The sequence below is a fragment of the Vombatus ursinus genome, unplaced genomic scaffold (genome assembly GCF_900497805.2).
Source record: "Vombatus ursinus unplaced genomic scaffold, bare-nosed wombat genome assembly UNPS02015175.1, whole genome shotgun sequence".
NCBI lineage: Eukaryota > Metazoa > Chordata > Mammalia > Diprotodontia > Vombatidae > Vombatus > Vombatus ursinus.
Window position 1 is genome coordinate 15,368,291 of NW_020954953.1, and position 10,437 is coordinate 15,378,727.

Genomic DNA, 10,437 nt, shown 5'->3' on the forward strand with positions numbered 1-10,437 from the left:
GCTCCAGTATCTTTGCCAAGAAAACCCCAAATGGGGTCACAAAGAATTGGGCACAGCTGAAAATTGCTGAGCAACATCCTGCCAGTTAATGTGTGTTCCTTCCCCAACCTTCCACCATTCTTTTGTTTTTCCATTAAACTAAATTAGTGATGTCCCTTCTAGTTGTAAAACTCCAGTATTATATGTCACAAAGAACTTCCTACTATACTGTAACAATAATTTACATTTCTATGGAAATAGAGACATCTAGGCAGTGCAGTAGGTAGAGTGCTGGGCCTGAAGTCAGGGAGACCTGAGTTCAAATCTAGCCTCAGACTACTAGCCTTGTGACCTTCAGTAAGTCACTTAACCTCTGTTTGCCTTGGTTTCCTCAGCTGTAGGGATAATAATAGTATCTACTTCTCAGGGCTGTCATGAAGATCAAACGAAATAATAGTTATGTTACAAAGTATTTAGTTTTGGGTATGTTGTAGTCTCTTAATATATGATTATTCTCTTCTCCATAGGAATTTATGATTTATGATTTCTTCACAACCATCTTGTTAGATAGGTATTGCATCTTGTAATTCCTGCTTTACAAATGAGAAAAATCTGACCACAAGTGGTGATGTGAGTTGCCCCTGGCCTTCAGTGAGTGTTGGAACTAGAATACTAATATAGATTTGCTAATCGTAACTCTGATACTTACGGCCTGTGTGACTTCAGGTCACTTAACTTGTATTGTATTAAGTTTCTGATCCTTGATTTCCCCATTTGTAAAATGAGAATTGACTAGATGACCCCAAAGGACCTTCCAGCTCTAGGTCTCTGATCCCAAGACTTTAAATTCAGGACTCTTTCATCTACCATACTGCATTTGGGGAGAGATGGGAAGGGTGTCTTTTAACCTAGCTATAGTAATGTCTAGTTGGCAGAATATATAAGAGCATATTTTGTTGGGCTGGGAAAACATGTTGAGATTGGGGATAGTGCTAAAGTGCTCTTAGGTTTAACAAATGCCTTTATGATCAGATGTTGAAAATATATAATATTCAACTATCTACTCTTCTTCTTGACTTTCAAAGTCCTTCATAACCTGTTCCCTTCCTTCTTTTCCAGTTTTCTTACACACTACTTACCTTCACATACTTGGTGAGCCAGTAACACTGATCTTGCTGTTTCTTTCACACTTCACCCCATTTCCTGATTGAGTCTTTTCAATGGCAATTCCTTGTGCCTAGATTTTCTCCCTCCTTGTCTCTCTCTGCTTCCTAGCTTTCCTAGCTTCCTTTCCATCTCAGCTAGAGTGTCAGTTCTCCTTAATCTTAATGTCTTCCCTCTGAGATTACCCCAAATTTATCTTGCATGTATCTTTTGTTCATAGTTGTTTACCTGTTGTCTCCCCCATTAGACTATGAATAAATAAATATTAAGTACCTACTATGTGCTAGGCACTATGCTAAGTGCTGCATAGTACACAGTCTTTCAGAGCATAAAAACCTTTTTTCCATAGCTTATATACTAAGAAAAACAAGCAATAAAAACAACACATTTTGAAAATAACATTACTTTCTTTCTGTGGAAGTTGGGCAACTGGGTCATAGTGACAGGACATAAGTAACCAGTTTGATTGAATCTCTAACTTTTCAGAAAGTTGTTTTGACATCATCTAGACATAGCCACACTGTGTTTCCAGATTGTTACACTTTTGTCTACAGAATATCTTCTTTTATAATTTAGATTTAGAATCCCTGTTAGGCAGCAAGGGGATAGTCAATCCATCAGTCGGTCAATAGTCAACAAGAGCTTTTTATGTGCCAGGTACTTTACTAAGCACTGGTGACAAAAAGAAAGACAAAAAACAAACCCTGTTCTCAAGGAGCTCACAGTTTAATGGGGGTTGTTGTTGTTTGTCCTTCCTTCTTGAAAAGGACCATGACATCAGGGAGGTGATGCCATGACATGCAAGCGAATTGGATTTAAGTGAGGGAGTGCTGTGCAAAGTCACCAGCCTCACTTTCTCCTCTGGAGCCATCTGGGTCCAGTGGTGAGATATAGATCAGGGCAACTGGAGATGGCCCTGGCTGCAGTAGGGGACCTTGGCATTTTTAAACCAAGGTCTTTCCTAGATTTCAGTTTGGCTGAGTTAGTGATTTCCCAGTTAGTGATTAAGGCTAAGGCTAAGTGAGAAATGAGGCAAAGAATGGCTTCTTTACCTAAAAAAAAAAAAATCAATCTGGGAGGGAAAGATCTTCAGGTTTTCTGGCCAAACCAGAAACAATTGCTATTTACATTCACTCTGAACCAAGCAGGGCCCAGACTAAGTGGGGCTTGGTCTGGGACCTATTGTTGGTCAATCAATGAGAACCAGAGTGATTCAGAAAGAAGGCAGGCAGGCAGGAAGGCAGGAAACAAACACGCAAACAAGAAAAGGAAGAAAGAAAGGAAGGAAGAAAGAAAGGAAGAGTTATATTGTCCAACTGGCCAGTTCCAGTTAGGTCACCAGTGGGCCAACTCCTATTTTCTACTCACAGAGTTTGTTGTTTTTGCATGGTTCTCTTAATAGGGGAGACAACATGCAAAACATTATGTATAAACAAGATAACTACAGGATAAATTGGAGATAGTCAATAAAGAGAAATCACTAGCAATGATGGGGAATCAGGAAAGGTGTTCTTTTTTATTTTAAATAAAAGGAGGGATTTCAGCTGGGCTTGAAGGAAGCCAGGAGGTAGAGATGAGGAGGAAAAGAATTCTAGGCAAGGTTGGGTGAACACCCAATGAAAATGCCCAATCAAGAGATGGAGAATTGTTGATCCAGGAGGAATAGCAAGAATAGCATTAGTAGATTTCAGAGTATATAGAGAACGAGCAAAGTATAAGAAAACTGGAAAGGTTTTACTGGGGCCAGATTTTAAAGAACTTTTCCACAAGCTCCTCTGGAATGAGTCTGCTTAACTGGAAGAAAAAAAAAACAAACATGCTGATATTTTTTTTTTCTCTTTGCTTTAGAGATATTTTGTTTCTAGACATGGAAAATCAAATTAAATACACATTTTTAAAAAATCTTGTATTTAAATCTGTCAACATTTACTACTAATAATAAAATAACACTAGCTGACATCTACATAGCACTTACTAAATGCCAGTCACTGTGTTAAGTGCTTTAAAATTATTATTTCACTTGATCTCCCAACAACCCTGAGAAGTAGGCACTATTATTTTCTTAATTTTACAGATGAGAAAACTTAGGCAGAAAGATGTTAATGAGAGTTTATACTAGTCAATTATAGTTCATAAGTCATTAACTGTTCAGTAAGTGATTGTTGAGTATAATGTAGTTGTTTGGTCATATTTTTTCACTCGTGTCTAATTTTTCTAACCCCATTTGGGGTTTTCTTTGCAAAGATACTGGAGTGTTTGCCATTTCCTTCCTTCTCTAGCACATTTTATAGATGAGAAAACTGAGGAAAAGAGGGTTAAGTGACTTGCCCATGGTCACACATCTAGTAAGTGTCTGAAGATGAGTCTTCTTGACTCCAAGACAAGTGCTGTCTACTGTGCTACCTAGCCGTAGCTAGGTACTAGCACTAGCCGCCCTAAGTATAATGTGGATGGGAAACTAATTCAGGTTCAGATTAAACCAGATCACCTGTGAATTCCCTTATAATAGTGAGACATCCTTACACTCCTGATGTAAATCTTACCAGGTCACGGTATTTTTTTCTTTTTTGGTATATTGGTAGCCTGTACATGTTTCTGCCACTACTCATCTGAAGGAAATTGTGTGTGTGTGTGTGTGTGTGTGTGTATACTTAAAAATTGATTATCTGAATGACATGACCATCCAATTGACCAGTTTTATTAATTAAGTGTATCAAATTATACATATAATTATGGATAATAGACTATTTTGTAGTATTCTTCTCTGGTTGTAATAAATAAAGCATTTACCATTTGTATTATCCTTGTCCCCTGACCCCAGTGTTGTAATAGTATCCTCTTTTGATTCTTGAAGAAACCATATTCATATATAAAAACTATTATTTTAATTAATTATACGTTTCTTTCAAAATTATCTTGCTAACTGAATTTTCTATTCTGGACAAGAAATAGTAAAATATAACCCATTATCATATAATCAATTAGCACGAGTTTCTTTCAAGTAAATATCATCATATGTTCTGCATATGTGTAGTATTTTTAATATTTTCAACTTGTATTTTTGATACTTTCTTTGGAAATTATTTGGAGAAGAAGTGAAAGTATATTGGTAGGAAAAGGAGGAGATGGAGACTGAGTTGTTTTAAGCAAAATAAGGCAGAGATTTCTAGGGCTGATTTTGTTTTTAAATTCAAAAACAAAGAAATAACATATCCCTCAGCAAAGTAAATAGAAGGAGAGATATTCCATTTGACAGATAAGGAAATTGAAATACGAAGAGATAACATGATTTACCTTAGAGTCATATAGCTCATTCATGGCAGAACCTGAGTTATCTCTCAAGTCAAGATTGTGGAATTTAGAATTAGAGGAGGCCAACTCCCTTGTTTTACAGGTAGAGACACTAAAGCTCAGATTTACCTACCAAAGCTTCTCAAGATTCAAACTCAAATCTTCAACTTTATTCTAACACATTTTCTTCTTCACCATGATTCCACTCCTGACTCACAGTCCACCATGCCTTCAGTTCTATCACAAATTCCATTCCACCCCACTGCCTCTCGATCTATTAAACCAATAAAACCAGCTATTTTCAGATTGTTACGCAGTAGGTTAGATCATCATATGATGAATCTACTTTCATTAAAAGCAAGGAGATAAAAAAATGAAAATCACCATCTTTAAAGATGTTTGTATACACTTGGGCTTCTTTTTTATAGCATTGTGAACTTAGAAAGTTTATAGACACAGAGAAAAAAAGACATAAGCAAACATTTTCAAGAAACTGATTACCTACATGACATTATTTTTTTGGTATTTATCTTTCTGTTTAGAATACGAATAAGTTTATAAAGTAAAGATTTAACTCAATTAAACAAATGATTCAGTAAGTGTTTATTGAGTCCCTTGTGCAATGGATATAGATAATATATGCAAGAGTCTTAACTGTATTAAAATGTCCACTTTTATTTAATGACTATTTAGATATCAAAGCCATTTAGAAATGGTTTTAGTTGGTTAATTAATTCTATATTGGCATTTATCTTTGATAAAAGTTTACACAGCGTGAAATATTTAGGAAGACTGATGTTATATATCATGAAGCAGGCCATTTATGAGTTGTTAATATTAATAGATTTAACTACTCTTAAGCTAAGAATGAAATAATGCAATTCCATATGTTGTTTTAAATTTTAAAAATACCCATGATTTCTTACAATGGTCTTGTATTTAGTTAGACAAAAGAACAGTTTTGTTTGGGATTGTTAGATCTCTGTCTCTGTCTCTGTCTCTGTTTCTCTCTCTGTCTCTCTCTCTGTCTCTGTCTCTGTCTCTCTGTCTCTCTGTCTCTCTCTCTCTCTCTCTCTCTCTGTCACTTAGCAAGCCCAGACAATTTTAAGTCTTATTTTTGAGAACTAATCTCATTAATATTACTTCTCTCAGCCTGATTTCTTTTCTTTTTAAATAGGCAACCACTATTTCTAAAATTAAAGTGAAGGTAAAAATAGTTGGTTTTAATGAAACTGTGTAGGGGGAAGGTATGTTCATTATCTACATGTATTTGAAGGCAGAACCAATAAGCTAGGAGATTTATTTTAAATAGAGTAGCTAAAAATAGTGGGGTGAGATTTAAACACCCACACACTGATACCCAAACACAAAAATATCATTTGATGATCAGCAAAAGATTCCTTTTGTTAAAGAATTATGGTTAGAATGTTAGCCAATTACAGTAATATAGAAAGATGATTTAAAGGTAAAAATAGTTTTATATTTCTGTCCATGATAGATAGCTGATGAGTGCTAAACAACTGATGAAACAGGACTGTCATGTTTGTATAAGCCTGGGAACTTGACCTATGATTTCATTGATGTAGGAAATTACACCATGAGTAAACTCTGTTCAAACAATGCTTACTGACACCTCTACAATGTATAGTCTTAGAGTTATCTAGGGCTTTGATTAAGTGATTTGACCAGTCACATGGTCATTATGTGTAAGATACAAGTCTTGAGCACAGGTTTCCCTGATTGTGAGGCTAGCCTTCTGTCTACTATGCCACATTACCTCCTATGCTTTCTGTAATCAGTTGAGTGTGCTATCTAGGAAACCAATTAGTTTTTATGATTCTGTAGTGTGGTTAGAACAATATGTATTTTATCTTGTTTTCTAATTGTTTTATGTGTTTGTTCTGTTAGATTAGCACCTTCATAAAAGCACCATCTATATCTCAAAGCATGATGCCTGCAATGTCTAACTTCTCTTACCTTCAGTTTCTGTATTTGTAAAATGGAAATTAATCGGTCAATAAACATCTATTAAGTGCTAGCTACATGCCAGGCACTGTGCTAAGTTCTGGGGATACAAAAAGAGGCAAAAGACGTGGAAGAAGTATCATACAAATATATACAAAGTAAGCTATGCACAGGATAAATAGGAAGTACTTAACAGGGGGAAGGAAGGTATTAGAATTTTGAGGGGTTGGTAAAAGTTTCCTGTAGAAGGTAGGATTTTAACTGGTATTGAAAGGAAGCAAGGGAGATCAGTAATCAGAATAGAGAAGGGAGAATGTTCTAGTCATGGGGGATGGCCAGACAAAATGCACAGAGTCAAGAAATGGTGTGTCTTGTTCATGAAAGCCAGGAGACCAGTGTTACAGGATCAGAGAATATGTGAGTCAATAGTTAGATAGGGGAGTGTTTTGAATAGGGAATGGCATGATTATGCCTACACTTAGGAAAATCACTTTAGTGACTGAATGGAGGATGGATCAGAGTGGGGAGAAACTTGAGGCAGGCTTACCTACTATCAGGCTATTACAATAATCCAGGCTTGAGGTAATAAGGACCTGCACTAGAGTGGTGACAGTGTCAGAAGGGAGAAGGGGACGTATTAGAGAGCTGTTAAAAAAAGAAATTGACAGACCTTAGAAATAAATTGGATATGGGGAGTGAGAGAATGAGGAATTCAGAATGATGCCTAGGTTATGAGTCTGAGGGACTGAGAGGATGGTGTTGCCCTCTATAATAATAGGGAAGATGGGGGGGGAAGTTTAGGTGGAAAGTAATAAGTTCCATTTTGGACATATTGAGTTAAAATGTCAACTGGACAAATAGTTAAGGATGTCTGAAAGGCCGTTGGAGATGCCAGATGGGAGGTCAGCAGAGAGATTAAAACAGGATAGGTAGATTTGAGAATTGTCAGCATGGAGATGATAATCAAATCCATGAAAGCTAATAAGATCACCAAGTGAAGTAGTATAGAAGGAGAAGAGAAGAGGTCATAGGACATCACCCTGAGAGACACATACAGTTAGAAGGTGTGATCTAGAAGATGATCCTAGCTAAGGAGATAGAGAAGGAGTGATCAGACAGGTAGGATAGTTTTTGTCCCAAAAACTTAGAGCACAAAGAGTATAAAGGATGAGGGGGTGCAAAGAGGTCAGAGAGAATGAGCATTGAGAAAAGACCATGAGATTTGACAGTAGTTTTGGAGACAGCAGTTTTGGTGGAAAGATTAAGGTTGGAAAGCAGATTTTAAGGGGGTGAGAGGTGAAAAAATGGAAGTACCTACTGTACATCACCTTTTTGAAGAGTTTAGCCACAAAGGGCAGAAGAGATACAGTAATAGCACTTCTCAGGGTGTCGTAACAATCAAATAAGAACATATCCAAAGCATTTTGCCAGTCTGAGCAGTACACGAATGTCACTATTATGATTTTATTATTATCTCTTGTAGCTTACAAGATTACCACATATCCTGTACAGCTTAGTTAGTTATTTCTTTGCAAAGTTGAAAAATGTTGACTTTGAGAGAGTTGTGGTCCCTTTCAACCATAAATGTTTTCAGTTTTTTATTAAGAAGATGAATATAGAATGTGATTGTTCTCTAAAATACTTAAATTTGAAAACATTTGCAGAACAGTAATAATTAGTGCTTTACCCATTACCGCCCTCCAAAAAAAAAAAAAAAGCAGGAATCCTGAATGTCAAATGCGGCTTCATTACCCCCCCCCCAAAAAAATTACATTTTGTAAAGTTCTCCAAATTTCTGACCTTACAGGGGGGTAAAATGGAAATATTAAATAAGATCTATATGTATGAAAATATTTGTAGCAGCTCTTTTTGTGGTGGCAAACAATTGGAAATTGAAAAACTTGGACTTATATGAACTGATGCAAAGTGAAATGAGCAGAACTGGTAGAACATTGAACAGAATAACAGCAATAATGTACAATGATCAATGATGAACGACTTAGCTATTTTCAGCAATGCAAAAACCCAAGATGATTCTGAAGAATCTATAATGAAAAATTGCTATCTACCTCCAAAGAAAGAACAGATGGAATCTGAACACTGATTGAAGCACATTTTTTTGAACTTTTTAAACTCTTTTTTTCTTTGGTCTGTTTTCTTTAACAACATGACTAATATGCAAATATGTTTTGCATGACTGCACATTATCAAATTGCTTGCTTTCTCAATGAGGGGGAATGGAAGGAATGGTGGGAGAGAATGTATAACTCAAAATTGTAAAAAACTGAACATTAAAATTTGTTCTTGCATGTAATTGGAAAAATACAATACTAAACAAACAAAAAAGAAAATAAGGCAAAGCTCTATACACTGCTTTGTACACAATAGCATGATCAGTAAATAGAAGAGACAGAACAGAGTGTGTGTTAGAGAAACTGAGGTAACAAACTATATCAGAAAGGTCAGAATGCTTTGTTCCCAGCTAGGTGGCATAGTGGATAGAGCACTGGATATGGAGTCATGAAGATTTTAATTAAAATGTGGCCTTAGACATTTATTCACTGTGTTTCCTTGATCAAATCACTTAACCTCTGTCTACCTCAGTTTCTTCAACTATAAAATGGGAATGATAATAACATCTACCTCACAGGGATGTTGTGAGGATCAAATGAAATAATATTTGTAAAGCACTGACACAGTGCTTGGCACATAGCAGACATTATATAAATGCTAACTATTATCACTGTTATTATTACCCCTTACCAAACTTTTCTACACCCTTTCTAGATCTATTTCTTTGAGCTTCTTGGCCTTGTGAGAGGTTGGAGAGTGAGAGGATGGAGGGGAAGATTTCATCCAGGGAAGGGAGGGAAAGAAGAGGGAAAAAATAAATGGGAAAAAGAGGTATACCCCTGATCACCTTGTCATTGTTTACAATTGGGTCCAGGCTCCACTTATGTATAACTACATGATTTTGAGTGAGACACTTAAACCATCTGGAGTCCTGTTTTCTGTATAACTTCTAAAACTCCTTCCAGCTCTAAAAGTCTAGTGGCACATTGCAACAATCACTGGAATGAATGGAGACATAGGTTCAAATCCCAGTTTTTCCACTAACTAGATGGGTGACTTTGGGCAGGTCACCAAAATACTCTGAGCCTCCTGAGTAGGTAAATGAGTGGTTCAGACCTCTAATGACTATCCTTTCCAACTATAATAGTCTGTATGTCTATAGTAGTTCTGGATTTTCCTAATGATCTACCAAACATGCCCAAATGGAGTCACTGTAGGAAGAACAAAGAGAAAGAAAAAAAGAGATGAAAAATAGCAGAGAGATGAAATAAATGTTGACAGAAAAAAAAAACACTAAATGGAACAAAGTACATTCTATGACCTTGGGCAAGCCACTTCTTTGAGCCTCACTTTCTTCCACCTTTTGGGGCAAATGAGGTGGGAAAATAAATCAAAGGGTCTGAATGCTTTGCCCCCAGCTATGTGGTAAGTAGCTAGCTGGAGCACTGAGCATGGAGTCAGGAAGACCTCAGTATAAATAGTCCTTTGTGGCTCTGAAGGTCTTTGAGTGTAGGATGATAAAATTCATCCTACCAAGACATCAAGGGATTTAAGAGAGAGGTCAGCTTTCTAGTTGAGTAATTGGAATATTAGCTAAAGTGACTCATATAAATGTTTTATTGGCTATTAAGTACTTAACTCAATTGTTACATATTTCTGAAGAACAACCGTCTTTTCTTAAAATGTACAATTTGTTATTTACTTATAAGTGTCATATAATATGAGATTAATGGTCTTTTCTCCTTTTGCTCCCCAAAAATAAACTTGGCATTAAACTAATCTATCATTTTCAGTTGCTGGCTCAGGTGGAGGCCAGTGAGAGTCACATTAAAACATTGCTTTGTGTTAGAGCAAATTCATCATCATATTTAAGACAATCATCCTTTGTTTGCTTTGTTGTTACCAAATTAGTGTACATATATGACTGTTGGTACAGGAGAATATTTCTAGATTTGAATTAATTTC